Raw genomic sequence first — 14,467 nt, 5'->3', positions numbered from 1 at the left:
CGTTTACTGTGAGGAAGCAGAAAGGAGAAACAGCTGTAGACGGAATCCACCTGCCAGCTGTCTCACTAGGATGTACAGCTCAAAGCACCTGAAACAGCCCTTCCCAGGAGTATCTGTTTGCTGACACAGGTCCCTCAGCCATTTCTGTTTCCTTGGAGGCTCGGTTGCAGCCTAGCTCTCTTCTAGATCTTCCCATGGGCTGTCACCTTCTAGGTGACGCTCAAGAAGTTGCTGGTTGGCTCAATGATCAAGAACATTAATAAAATGTGGTGAGAATGAGGCTACAGACAAGCTCTGGGCAACCCTGGGGGTTGGTCGGGCTCACTGCCACAAGCCTCACCCAGGAACCATCAGGTGTCAGAGCCAGGGAAGGGCATGAGCCTGCTCTCCTGAATTCACGTCTCTGGAGGGCTTTCTGGAGGTCAGGGTCCACCACACTCCGGCTTTGTTGTTAGATGACTTATCTCATTGCCTGAGGGGGGGAGGGAGAGAGAGAGAGAGACAGACAGACAGACAGACAGACAGACAGACAGACAGACTACTCTTTACTCTTTCTGCTGTTGGCCAAAGGATTAGGGACTCCTCAGTTTAAAAGTAACTAGACAGCCAATTTTACTTGTATGGAGCAAGGACTCTGACTCAAACTTGGTATCCCACCTGCTCTGTCAGCTCCATAAAGATAGGAATTTTTTCTTTCAATTTTGTTTTTGTTTGGGCTCTGGGGCTCAAAGCCAGGACCGTGTGCCTATGGCTGCCAGCTCTGCGGTATTTCCGTGGTCATGTGCTTATGCCTTGGCATGCTGTCCGTAGTCATGTGCTTATGCCTCGGCATGCTGGGCTGTTGACAGGAAAATGAAGCAAGCATTACTGACTGCCCAGCACAGGGTAACCCCACCTACCATTTAAGAGTTTCCAAGCAGCAAATGCAAGCTGTGCCCACCAGGAGTGCCAGGTCTCCACCTGTATGGGGATGGGAACACCCTTCCAGGGGCTACAGGATCTGCAGAGCTGACCCTCTGTAGCCTTATAGAACTTGGAGACCCTCTGCAGATACCCCTGTCTTAGTCAGAGTTTCTATTCCTGCACAAACATCATGACCAAGAAGCAATTTGGGGAGAAAAGGGTTTATTCGACTTACACTTTCACCTTGCTGTTCATCACCAAAGGAAGTTAAGACTGGAATTCAAGCAGGTCAGGAAGCAGGAGCTGATGCAGAGGCCATGGAGGGATGTTTCTTATTATCTTGCTTTCCCTGGCTTGTTCAGCTTGCTTTCTTATAGAACTCAAGATCACCAGCCCAGGGACAGCACCACCCACAAGGGGCTGGGTCCTCCCCCCTTGATCACTAATTGAGAAAATGCCTTACAGCTGGGTCTCATGGAGGCATTTCCACAACTGAGGCTCCTTTTTCTGTGATAACTCCAGTGTGTGTCACATGACACAAACTAGCCAGTACAACCCCCATCCCTCCATCTCAAATCTTTCATATCTGTTCCACTGATGGGAAGCCATTTGGGGGACGAGGTCTAGGACACTACTGCACAGCACTCTTAAATACCCTGGCCCCATCCCTGAAGCCCTGTCTCCATCCTCTCCTCAGGCCCCAACCTACAGTTAGACCAACAGCATGTTATGAGGAGAGTCAAGCAGGAAAGGGTTAAGTCCCACTTAAGCCAAAGCAGCTACACACATACAAACACACCCACACATGCAAGCACACATGCCCACAGAAGCCCAAACACTTGGCATGTTCGTGTGCAGGCTATATGTGCAACTACATGTGACACTCATAAACTCACACGTGCATACATAGACTATGCCAAATACGCACACATACCCAGGTACTCCCACACACACAGAATGTGTGTACACATGCACACAGCACCCGCTACAGACGTGTGTGCAGAGCTGAACATAAAAACAGATGTATGAATATACACAGCATGTTCACACACATGCACACACCCAGCCCCAAGTCCCTACTTCCTCAGAGGGCTGGCAGCAGGTGCCTCTGGCCGGTACAACCTTGGGCCTCAGGCCACATCCGGAAGCTTCAGCAGGGACCAAACCAGCAAACCAGCCAAGCAAATGCAGAACTCGGGGCAGGTGTTCGGATCCTGTTGTCTGTTTACTCACTACATTCTATGCAAACATCCTCTTCCTGCCAAAAGACACCCCAGCTGCACCAGGAAGGGCTGACGCAGGAACCTCAGTCCCCCTCCACCCCCCTCCACCAGACCTCATTCATAAGCTCTGTAGAATAGACCAGCAGCTGCTCCCCAGGAAAGCACCTTGAATGGAGGCCACATTGTGAGGGCATCTCCACTAAGCAGCCGGACTCAGAGAAACCTGTGGGAGAAACAAGTCTTGAGACACCAAGTCTGACTGGACCGTAGTAGGCATGGATGGAGCCTTGGATGGTCTGGGGTCTTGTTTTCCTCCTCATTCATGAAAGACCTGGGGAGACACCAGACTGCTCCTACAATCACTGAGTTCCTGAGGACAAGATCCACAGGGCCTCAGCCATGACAGGACTGAGCTGTCAGGAGGGGAGGAGTGGTATCGTACACCCAGAAGATAGACTAGCATTCTGGGGTTTCCATCCTGAAAGGCCAAGACACAAGACTCAGGAATGACATGAACAGCTGCAGAGTTGAGCCCCAGCTCCCGCTGGGCACATAGGTCTCTGAGCATCCTGACTTATATAAGCCTGAGCTTTAATGTCTGAGCCAGAACCCATCCTGGTCCAAAGCTGCCTTTATCCCAGACAGCAAAGATAATGTTTGCCTTTGATCTTTACTAGCTACTCAGATAGCCATCTATGCCAGGCTGTGCCTATGTCCCAAGAGGTTGCTGGGAAAGGTGGGCTGCCTCTGCCACACCCAAGATGCTCAAAACCTACCAAGGTTGCTGGTCAGGCCCCACCCAGCAACTCTGTTACATAAGCTGCCTTGTGTTTTCTCAGTCTTTGCATCCTCTGGACACAACATCTAGGCATCTGCTCTCCTCTCTCCCCAGGCTCTGGGGGAGAGGACGAAAAGAGTAAGATCCCGACCATGTCTCCAGACCTCAGGCCTTCAACACTGGATAAACAGAATGCAGATTAAAGGAACGCCACTGTTAGCAGTAAACTCCCAAAGTGTACAGCAAATACTTCCCTGCCATTTAAGTTGTAGGTGTATTCAGGGGCCTGCACCCAGCACCTTTCAAGTTCACCCTTGGCATCACGTGCTGCCTGTGGATGAGCAAGACCAGGAAGGTTTCTGAGACCCACAGTGGCGTGTGCATACCTGCAGCTCATTCTCACCACAGACATAACTACACCCAAGTATGAGAGAAGGGAGAAACTGGCTGCCAGTGTGCCCAGCCTCCACCTCAGGCAGAGACACGAAAGTATGTTGGCAGTTCTTAGGCTGTGGAATCGAATATCCAATTCAAGTAAATTCAGTATTTCCAAGCAAAGACACTAAAAATGTATGGGTATATGTTAGAGTAGATAAATGGAGGATGGACGGATGGATGGATGGATGGATGACAGATACATACATACATACATACATACATACATACATACATATGTACATACCAACATACCTACATAGGTGATTGATGGACAGTTGATAGATGACAGATATATAGATAGGTAGATAATGAATAGATGATGATGATAGATAGATAGATAGATAGATAGATAGATAGATAGATAGATAGATGATTGACAGATGATGGATGGATGATTCACAGATAGATGATTGATAATAGGTATGTAAATGATAGATCTTCAGTGGTCCAATTAACACCATTCCTTTATATTTCTGCCTGAAATATCATTGTTCATTTGATAGAGAAACTTTCCCATGATCGGTTACCAAAATCCAAATATATTAGAGGGGATAAACGCTCATGTGTCTATTGAATGCTGACCAATACAGAGAAGGACTCCCCATGTGCCAGGTGGACCAGCTCCTTCAGATACTGTAGATGGCACCTGCGATGGCAGCCCAGATGAGTCACGCCTGATTCTGAACTCCACAGAGATGCAACCACATGCACTCTTCTTCTGCCTGGCTGCTTCTCATCCACATTGCGACTGAGTCTCTTCAGCTTCTCTTATGCAGTAGCGTCCATCCGCTGTCGCCGTGGAACAGGATTGCTGTGCAGACACTGCAATAGAGTTTTATTTCATAGTTAAAGAGAATCTGTCTTTGCCCTTAAGTTGGAGGCTCTGTGCATGATGTGGCTATGGACGCCTGTGTGAAGATCTCCCTATGTATATGTACATGCGTACATCCCTTTTAGGGAGGTACCTGAAAGAGCCACTGCTCTCCTAGCAGGCTGTTCTCTGGCTTATGGCTACCCACTTCCCCTCGTCAGCATGGACAGACCCTCACGATTCCACATCACCTCCACACTCAGAGTGATGAGCTGTTCTCATTGTCCTTGCCCTGGAATGGGAGCCAGTCTCACAGGGATGTATGAGTTGGTCTGATGCTGCTTGGGTTCTAATGCTAAATACCGGTTCCTTCGAGCAGATCCTCACAGACACCAAGCGATGCTGTATGAACCTTGCTCCCCAAGGAGCAATGAATTGGTCAATAAAAAGCCAGAGTCTATGATTGGACAGTGGAGTGAGAAAGGTGGGACTTGAGGCTTGAGTGAGGAGGTTGCAGGTAGAAAGAAGAAAGAAGACAGAGGTAGGAGGAGGCTGCCGTGACCATGTGGCAAGGAGAAGCAGCAAGAAACAAGGGACTTTAATAGTTGGGGAATAAGATAGTATAGTTCTAAACCCGCCCAATCTAGGCTTATGGCTTGTAGATAAAATACCTGAATTGTGTGTCTTTTCTACAGGCTAGCTAGGATTATAATTCACTCCACACAGGGGTGTTTGAGTTTCTTTCCCCTGGTGACTACTGGGGTGGCACAGCTCTCCCTAGGCTGTGAGATTCACCTGCTACTGTCTGTATAGCGTGCCTGGGAGGCCAGCTGGCCCCATGCCCACTGGGTCATCTCTTTATTACCAACTGTAGGTTTCTTGGAGTTTATAGTGTCCAGGGGAAACTTTTATGGGTCTATGAGCCACGAATACAGCTGTCATAATGGTTTCTTGATGAGCGTAAGTTCTTAACGTTAATAGCATTCTGCTAATCAGGTTTTCCATGGGAATATAAGGTTCACTGTGTCTTGTGAGCAAACTCCTCAGCTGCTCCAAGGCCATGGGACTCCTGGAAGTCCAGTTGTTTTACACAGCAGATTCGTGTCCACCAGTTCACCTAGAATTGACGTTTGCTAATGGCTTAAGCTTTATTCTTCTTTAATCTGTATGAATACATAACTGACCCGATGGTTCAGGGATATTAATTTAAAAAGCCTGCTATTCTGCAGGGCTCTTTGTGTTGTCAATACAGACAATCAAAAATAACAATGAAAGACCACACTAAGTATTCATAGACACAGTAAGTACCTTAGGAACGCCCCACTCCAGTCAGCTGCACTGAGTCTCTCATTCATCCCGCAATGCCTCCTTCCACCACAGATTCTCTATGCCCAGAAAGTGGTCCTTTCCACCTTGTTTCTCTCCAAAAGCATCATGTAGGTTTGGTCTATATTTGCATTTCTAAACAAATTCGGAGTTGATTTTGTCTATTTCTACCAAAACACCTGATATTTGGTGTACATTATATCAAATCTACATATTCATCTGAGGACTGACATCTTTCCGTTTCTGAATTTTCCAGCCCGTGAATGTTATGTTGCCCAGTATGAAGCTTAGACTTTTAAATTTTCTCATGGTGCCCTGTTCTTCATGCACAGGAATCTCACACGTTCTCCCTCAGTGCACAAGGCAATGCGCGCTCCACTGTGGTGTTGTCTCTAAGTGTAGCGGTGAGCTTTGCTCACTCAGACACACTTTCCTAGCTCCTGGGCCCCTCCTGCTGGGCTCCCGTCTCCCACAAAATAATCCCAGATTGTGTCTATGAAAGAAAATGGGTGGTATCTGCCTTTCTGAATCCAGTCTGGTTTCGTCTATTGTGATGGTTTACATATGCTTGGCCCAGGGAGTGGCACTATTAGGAGTGGCCTTGTTGGAGGAAGTGTGTCACTGTGGGGGTGAACTTGGAGACCCTCCTCTTAGCTGCCTAGGGATGCTCAGTCTGTTCCTGGCTTCCTCCAGATGAAGATGTAGAACTCCCAGCTCCTCCTGCACCAAGCCTGCCTGGATGCTGCCATGTTCCTGCCTTCATGATAATGGACTGAACCTCTGAACCTGTAAGCCAGCCCCAATTAAACGCTGTCCCTTATAAAATTTACATTGGTCATGGTGTCTTTTCACAGCAATAAGACCCCAACTAAGACATGTATTTTCCTGCAAATAGCATAATTTTGCCCTTTACACCTCAATAAAATTCCATTGTATATCCGTGTTGTATGCACACAAAGAGAAGACCACATTCTTTTGATCTCCCATCCGGTGGTGGACAGCTATGCTGATTTTATATCTCAGCATTATGAACTGCATTGCAATGAATTTACCAATGAGTGTCTCTGCAGATCTTGCACGCACTTCCTAATATTTACTTTTAAGTATACGTCTTTACATTATTAATTTTATTTTTGAGACTTTAAAAACTAATTCATTGCTGATATATCGAATGAAAACAGTCTATATTAATTTTATACCCAAAAATGTTACTTCCAATCAAATTTTAAGCACCCCCTATAATTCTCTATGTTCATAACCATAGCCTCTTTAAATAAGTTTGATCTATTTGCAACCATCGTTATTTTTATTATTTTTTTCCTCGCTTCATTGCACTGGACCGGCCCTTCCTTTACGATGTTGAATAGAAGTCACAACAGACAATATTAATCTCAAACTTCCACTGAAAGAATATTCAGCACGTGGCTAGTCAACACAAAAGTCCATGGATGTTTTATCACATTATCTCATTAAAACCCACTTGGGGACTACGGAGATGCCTCAGCAGGGAGAGCGCTCACCATCCAAGCCCGAGGACCAGAGCTTGGATCTCCAAAGCCCATGTAAATACCAACTTGGCATGGCAGCCACACTCAAGAGTTGAGGGCAAGGATCCTCCCCACCTATACATCCACTTTACCACACATACGCGCGCGCACACACACACACACACACACACACACACACACAGAGCAAGCTACCTAGCTAGGCTGGTCATATCATCAGGATCAACTGAGCAACCCTGCCTCCATGAACAATGTGGAGAAGTTAGACCCCAACCTTAGGCTTCCACACCCACCCACATACATGTACACATATGTACCGCCACAAATGTGTCCACATACATGATTGTGCATATACATGCACACACAGAGAAACGTGTGGAATAAATGGTAGGGCCTGATTACGAGACTTGGCATGGTAAGATTTTTTTTTTTGATGTGCGGCTATAAACGGGCATCGAGTACTTTTCTCTATCTGTTGAGATAATCACCTTCCTCTTTCATTTTGTTGTCATGTGAATTTAACTACATAATTTTAATTGATTTTCCATTGAGTTAATTATTTATGCACACCCTTATAAGAAATAACAAGGGATCCCTGAACCCTTTGACTATCCTTCAGCTGTAGCACTGTGCATAACTACTAAGTCATTAAAACACACTGATCTTAATCAGACTTTCTCAGTATCACTTTACCCATATTATTCCAGCACTCAAAAGTTGGGGACAAGGATCCCCCACACACATCACACAGGCATGTGCGTGCACATACATACATACATACATACATGTATACATACATACACACACATGCACACACGTGCACGTGCACACAGCAAGCTACCCAGCTATGCTGGTCATATCATACAGCTTTATGTAATTTTCGCCATCCATGTTTGCTTGTGTATCTATGGCCATTGTCAAAACAGAGCGACTCTAACAGTGGAAGATCCCTTCTCACACCCTCCTGTTATAACCAAGTCTTCTTTCCTCCTATGACTCCTCTTTAGCCCCGGTAGCCCCAGCTGTCCTCTGTGTAAGGCTGTCATATACAGAATGCTGCATGAGTGGGGTAATACAATTGGATAGAATCTTTGCAAGCGGCTCTCTCTACTCAGCGTGATTGCATGAAGGAATCCCAGATTATTTGTGTAGCAGTGACCTGGTGTTTTTCCATTCCATGCTATGGATGTCCCACAGTTCATACACCCGGTCCTCTAACAAAGATATACGATGACATTTGGGGTTGTTTGTTTGTTTTTGTTTGTTTTTTACCATTTCCAATAAAGGTGCTACAACCATTTGTGAATGGGGTTTGGGGTGAATTTGTTCTACCATGAAAATTTGAGACAAATACCCAAATATGATATAAGAAACTTCTGAACTGGCAAAAACCATATTTTCACCAGCAATATATGGGTGCCCCAGTGCCTCCATATGATCTCCGACATTTGATAAGTACACTGTGCTATATAAGTTGTTCTGGTGACTGTATAACAACTGGTTGACTATTAATCATTAACCCAGCCTTGTGTTCTCAAGTCCAAGCTTGTGTTTGTAAGCTGCTGTCTGTTCTGCACATCATCAGATCCTATTCGGTAATGTTGTAGCTTAAACTACGGTCTACGTTCTTACCTGAAACCACCGTGTAACGTGTTCTCATACAAAATCCTTACTGGACATTCACACCAAGACTTCATAAAAATCGGTAACAAAATATTCTTCCTTCTTCTATGCTTTGAAGGATCTCTACAAAATTAGCATTATGACGTCTAGCATTCACAGGTAAGGAGTTTTCTTTGGAGAGAAGATGCTAATTTCCCGAGTTCATTTCCTAGTGTGGGATAAGACTTCAGATTTTCTATCTCCTCTAGTGTCAGTTTTGGGAAGTTGTATTTCTGAGAAATTTATCTATTTCCTCTAGCTTTTAAGTTTTCAACATAAAGCTGTCACAACATCCTCTCCTGTGTTTAACCCGTGTAAGGTACAAGGAGCTAATGCCTGTGAGATCACACTGCATTTCATTCCAGATGTTATCCTCTGCCTTCTCCGTTTCCTGTACCAGCTTCTTAAGGCCTTTTATCTTTCTTAACTTATATAAGCCCAAAGATTTAAGGTGTCATTTCTTTTGGACTTGATGGCTGTATCTATTTTTTTTTAATTTTTATTGATTTCTGGTATTTTTTTTTATTTCTTTCCTCCTACTTTTTTGGAGCCTAGTTCAATCTCTCTAATTTTCTCAGAACAAAGAAAACTCTTTGATTTTTTTTAGCCTGCTTTCTTTTCAATTTATTCATGAAGACTGTCAGTTTTTCTCTGAAGTTCTGTCACTTAACCGTTACCAAGATTAAGCTAAAAACAGTTGTATGAAAATGTTTGCTCTAATGCATTTCAGGATTTACATATGCAAATAGAGTCAGAGGGACGTGTACCAGAGTCAGTTGTCTTCCGTAGACTTACAGAAATGTCTATTTTCTTTGTCATTTTTTTTAAATTTTGGATAGGTCCTTTCTATTTAGTATATATAATCTATTATAAATTTGTGATTAGAATTAAATATGTATGACTTGTGGTACTCAAGTATTGCTGAGGAGAAATGGAGACAGGGCCACCATAATGCCGTGTGCGAGGCTTGGGAGAGGAGAGAACAGGTGCTTCTGTGCCATCGGGTTCGTGACTGCTGGAAGGAAATGTGTGTAGCATCTTGGCCCTATAGTCTATTTTAATTTTTTGTACTAGCGTCTTCTCTCAGCATATCCCAGGGAAACACCTCTACAACCTTTTAGAGTGGCTTTAAGAGGATAACCTATCAAGTCATGGAAAGGTTAAGTTTTAATAAATCAATTGATTGTGACAGTATGGCAGATGAACACACACTTGCTGACCAGGGGCCAAGGAAGTAAAGGGACACGATGGCCTCGGAGTATTTTCAGAATAAAAACACTAGAGGACAAGGAGCAGGAGCTAAAGAAGGCTACCCAACTCAGTCGCCTAGACCTGCCATCTGACTTCACTCCTAGCTGCTGCTCTCCAGGCCTGGCTTAGTGCCAGGCCAGACAACCCATGTGTCTGTGACACCCATGGCCCACCACAAAGTAACTACAAACACCAGAGGTTGATACAGTTTCACACAGTCCCCTCTCCAGCTATGAAATCCACAATCCAGCTGCCCTGGCTTGTCCCCTTTGTCTACTTTGTCCTGGAGCCCTCTGTCTGCCTGCCTACAGCCACCCCTCTCCACCACAGTGGCTCTCAGACTCCAGGATCCTAGGAGAGGGGACACTCTGGGTGAGGACCGGGTCAAATCTGGGGGTGCAGAGCAGACGCGGGATTGCTGACAGCAGCTTAAAGAGCATGGTGTAAGCGCAGGCTCTCCTTGGCCGGGAGATCCAGAAAGAAGGTCAGTGGGAAAACAGACATGAAGTGGAGCTTCCTCCGAAGCCACTCCCCTGCGAGGAAGAGGCAAGCCTCCAACTCCAGTCAGACACCCACATTCACAGGTCACCTACCCAATAATGAACCACTTCTGTCACTTTCAACTGGGGGCGGTGCCCTAGCTGCCACTTACATGGCCATGCACCCGTGAGCTACTGGCCAGGCTGCAAGGGTTACGTATGGGGCTGTGAGGAGTGAGGCGCCTCACCTTAGGGGCATCAAGCAAGGATAGGTCTGGACCAATCCCAGGGTGCTCTGAGGCCTCTCCACCATGTGCACTGATGGCTGTGAGGATGAACAACATCCCTCAAGGTCCACTGTCCCCACCAGGAAGACTGGCACTGACCCACAACCAAGACAGAGACGACGCCAGCCCTCTGAGTGGAAATTAATTGATTCTGCCTCTACAACTTTCCCAATTTCCTAGTGTTCTGCGACTGGCAGAGCAACTGATGGGAACACTACCTTTCTATAAAACGGTTAGCCCCAGACTTCAAAGCCTTCTGAAAAGTACTTTTAATTACGTTCTCCCCAACAAGACATCCGAAATCGCCTCACCTCGCCTTTGTGTGGGTATTTATCCTAAGCACAATGCCCACGTCCTGTGCCATCGGCATTTCCCTCTCATCGTTGGAAATGCGAGTACTTTGGAACTGACTGGAGCAAATTATAATGCACCCAGCCAAGGCCTTTTGTCACGTAGCCCTTCGCCAGCGCTGCCCGCCTGGCCCTGTGAAAGCTGTGGGACCCACTGGAGTTCATTTGAGAATACTCTACCCCAAGTTGGTCTTGCAAATTATTTCTGCCCTATGCAGAGTCTTTTTACTCATAGCATCAAGGGGCTTTGAATCACGCATAATACATACTCGTTCATACACAGGGGGAAGGATTATTGCGCAACCAGGATTAAATAGCGTTGTTGGTAATGAGCTGATAAAAACCAAATCAAAACCGAATCATCGCGATTCCGTGTTTCCCCTGTGGCGACATGGCGTGAATACGGACAGAGAAACTTCAGGGCTGCCAGGGTTCGGGTTGTTTGTTCCTATGGAGACTAGCCTGTGCCATCCTCCACATGATCAATACTTGGGCTGGGACAACTGTTGCCACAGGGAAAACAGCCCAGCCTTTTCTTCAAGGCCCAGAAAAGTGAGGAAGAATGGGTCGTTCCGAGGTCAACCAGCAGTAGGATGAGAGCCAGGAAGGCTAGTGTCTCTGCTGCTGTCAAGGGGCCTGATTTCCTCAACATGGCAGTGAGCTTGATGCTAGTAAGGCTAGCCCAACTGTAGGCTCTGTGAAGAGGAGAGACCCAGCCTCTCCCCCCACCAACTGATGAATGGAAGGCAGTCATCAGGGTGTGGAAAGACTCAAGAGTCCATTGTGCCGGCAGAGAGTGGCAGCCAATCTCCTTTCTAGTGACACTCCTAATGGCCAAGGGCACTTAGCAATGTCTCCATGCCAAGCAGATACAGCCAGTCACTCAGCTCATAGCCTTTGTCCCTGCGAGTATGAAACCACCGCTCACAGCTCTAGGAGCATGGGGAAAGCTTGAAGAATGTTGGTCCTATGCACAGTTTACCTCAAGGGGACACCCATGCAACCTCTGATTCCTGGACCTCTAAAACAAACATATACACACTCCATTCACCATCACCCCCAGATCAGATCCATGCTGCCAGTGCTCACCATGATGCAAATCCTCCTCTCTAAATGTAAACACGGCAGTCACTATTAAGGGCATTTAGTTATTTTAGACAATTACTTTAGTGCCCTACCCACACCCTAAAGGTGTGGAATATGGAAATATTGACCCTGGAAGTAAACTGAAGTCCCTTCAGCAGAATGGTTCAAAGCCTCCCTCATTCTTGGTTCTCCCTAGGGTAGAGAATGGCTGGGAGGTGGGGATCTTAACAGGAACCGGAAGTCAGGGGACATGTGACTGTACTGAGGTCACTAAGAGCCACTTGGAGTCTAGAAACGCATGCTTGTTTCTCCCAAACTATCTTATGTGTTTTTAGGTAAATAAGCCCTCCTGAATCTTCCTGAACCTTCCCCCAGTACAAAAGGGCCAACTGCCATGGAACTCTGGAAGCTTGGACATGATACTTGTCATGCTGTCCCCCTCTCTGCAAGTCTCAGGACAACTGTAGTGCAGCAATACGCCTGCACCAGACTCTGTCTCTGAGAGAAGCCCCTCAGATTGCAGAGAGGACCCAGCTAGTGAGTGTGGAGAGGAAGTTTACTGCATAAATTAGATGCCTGTGACATGGAAAGAGGCCACAGTAGACCACTGATCTGGGGAGGACAGAGCTGTGTGTCATTTGTGTCAACTGAAGCCAAGGAGATGAGGAATGGTTGGACATCAGAACCTACACAGGCCTACACAGGTCCCTAGCTCCTGGGGTAGCACCTGGGACAGCACCTGGGACAGGACAGCACCTGGGACAGCACCTGGAAGGCATCAATCAGTGCATTGGCTGCGTGAGGCTCTGGACTCCTCCTGCAAAGCCACATGACTATAATGAACTGTCACAGGCACCAGCTCTGATACGAGCTGATGTTGTATGGGACCCATGTCTCTGTTTGCAGATATGAGGCTCACCCCTCTGAGGAGGGGCATTTGCTCCTTCACTGACCCCAACAGGAAGTAGAGCTAAATGGATCTCTGAGGTTCATTGGCCAGCTTAAACAACTTGGTGAGTTCCAAACCAAGGTGGACAGTGCCTGAGGAACAACCCTGGAAGTTGTCCTCTGGCTTCCATATACAAACATGCATACACATATGCATACCCTCACACACATGTAAACTGCACACATACAAACATGTACATGCACATGAATAGACACACACACATGCACGCACACACACACACACACACACACACACACACTCACCACTTTCTATTCTGAGATCACTGCCTGTTTACACTGAATTGTGATAAATAACACAAGAGCAGAGGGGGGTTCTATGTGTCTTTACCCAGAATTCCCTGAGGCAATGCCTTACAAAAGCATACAGGGCTAGAGACTTGGTTCTGAGGCTAAGAACACTGGCAGTTCTTGCAAAGAACATGAGTTTGGTTCTCATTACCCTTGTCAGATGGCTAGAAAGTGCCTATAGTTCCAGCCCCAGGGTATCTGATGCCCTTTTCTGGCCTCCAGACACACACACACACACACACACACACACACACACACAGAGAGAGAGAGAGAGAGAGAGAGAGAGAGAACACTAAAATTAAATGTTTAAAAGAATATGGTGCAAAATCACAGAAATACTGGCATTGACACAAGGCTCTTATTCAGATTACCCTAGTTCACATGCACTTACACGTACTCACATTTCTATCATGGTGCTATCCCCACCCTTCTGCCCTCCTCTGTCCTCAGTCCTCCCTGACTGGCTCCTGGTTACCACCTACATCTACCAGAGAGCTGTCTTGGTTTGATTCCTGGACCTGCAGAGAGCAGCCAAGTCTGACAACGCAGCAAATGAACATCGAGAAGAACGCCTCCAACCAAACTAGACACAGGAGGCAAAGGCTCAGTCATCCAGCCAAACTGGGTAACCCAACTGCACTCTGGGCAGTCAGGAAACCTCCTTCCATTTTTTTGTGGCACTGTCTTAGGAGAATCTCACACTTCAACTGAACCCTGCACATAAATTAGCCCAAGATGCTACTAACATAGAAGAGAAACAGAGAGGGACAGATTTACAGCACCTGGCCTTACTCTACATCCAACCTTGGCTTTGGGGATTGACCTATGAGACTGCATGTTCTGTCCTTAACCACATTTCTTGGCGGAGGAGAAGCCTCAGCTCCTCTCCTTGACACAGAGAGGTAATCATGAGAACACAGAGCCTTGGCTATGTGATCCGTAAACAGACACTCTGCCCCCACACTGTCCCCCCACAAGGTCATGAAATCTAGCCAATGAAATCCAAGTTAGAGCTTTCCAGGTGCTGGTGCCCACAGAAGTGTCATGGTCTCCCACTTTACAGACAAGACAACTGAGGGACAGACAAGAAAAAATTCACATGTGACTGGTG

The 14,467-nt window shown here is 46.5% G+C and overlaps 1 long non-coding RNA gene across 6 annotated transcripts in view; it reads right to left on the bottom strand.

Moving 5' to 3' along the window:
* LOC102554789 (uncharacterized) overlaps positions 1 to 14,467 on the bottom strand; it is a 97,815-nt gene that overhangs the window by 80,286 nt on the left and 3,062 nt on the right. For 2 of the 6 annotated variants that reach the window (XR_015629735.1, XR_015629734.1), the window contains exon 2: positions 3,595 to 4,164. The exons of 1 other annotated variant lie outside the window; for it this stretch is intronic. This is a non-coding gene — a long non-coding RNA (uncharacterized LOC102554789). Of the gene's footprint in view, positions 1 to 2,112; positions 2,350 to 3,594; positions 4,165 to 14,467 lie in introns of those variants that run through there. 3 more of the 6 variants (XR_015629738.1, XR_015629737.1, XR_015629736.1) reach the window with 2 other exon arrangements.

Source organism: Rattus norvegicus, chromosome 9 (assembly GCF_021556685.1).
Source record: "Rattus norvegicus strain SHRSP/BbbUtx chromosome 9, alternate assembly SHRSP_T2T, whole genome shotgun sequence".
NCBI classification, from domain to species: domain Eukaryota; kingdom Metazoa; phylum Chordata; class Mammalia; order Rodentia; family Muridae; genus Rattus; species Rattus norvegicus.
Note: the sequence above shows the minus strand (reverse complement) of the source record. Positions and strands in the feature narration are given on the sequence as shown.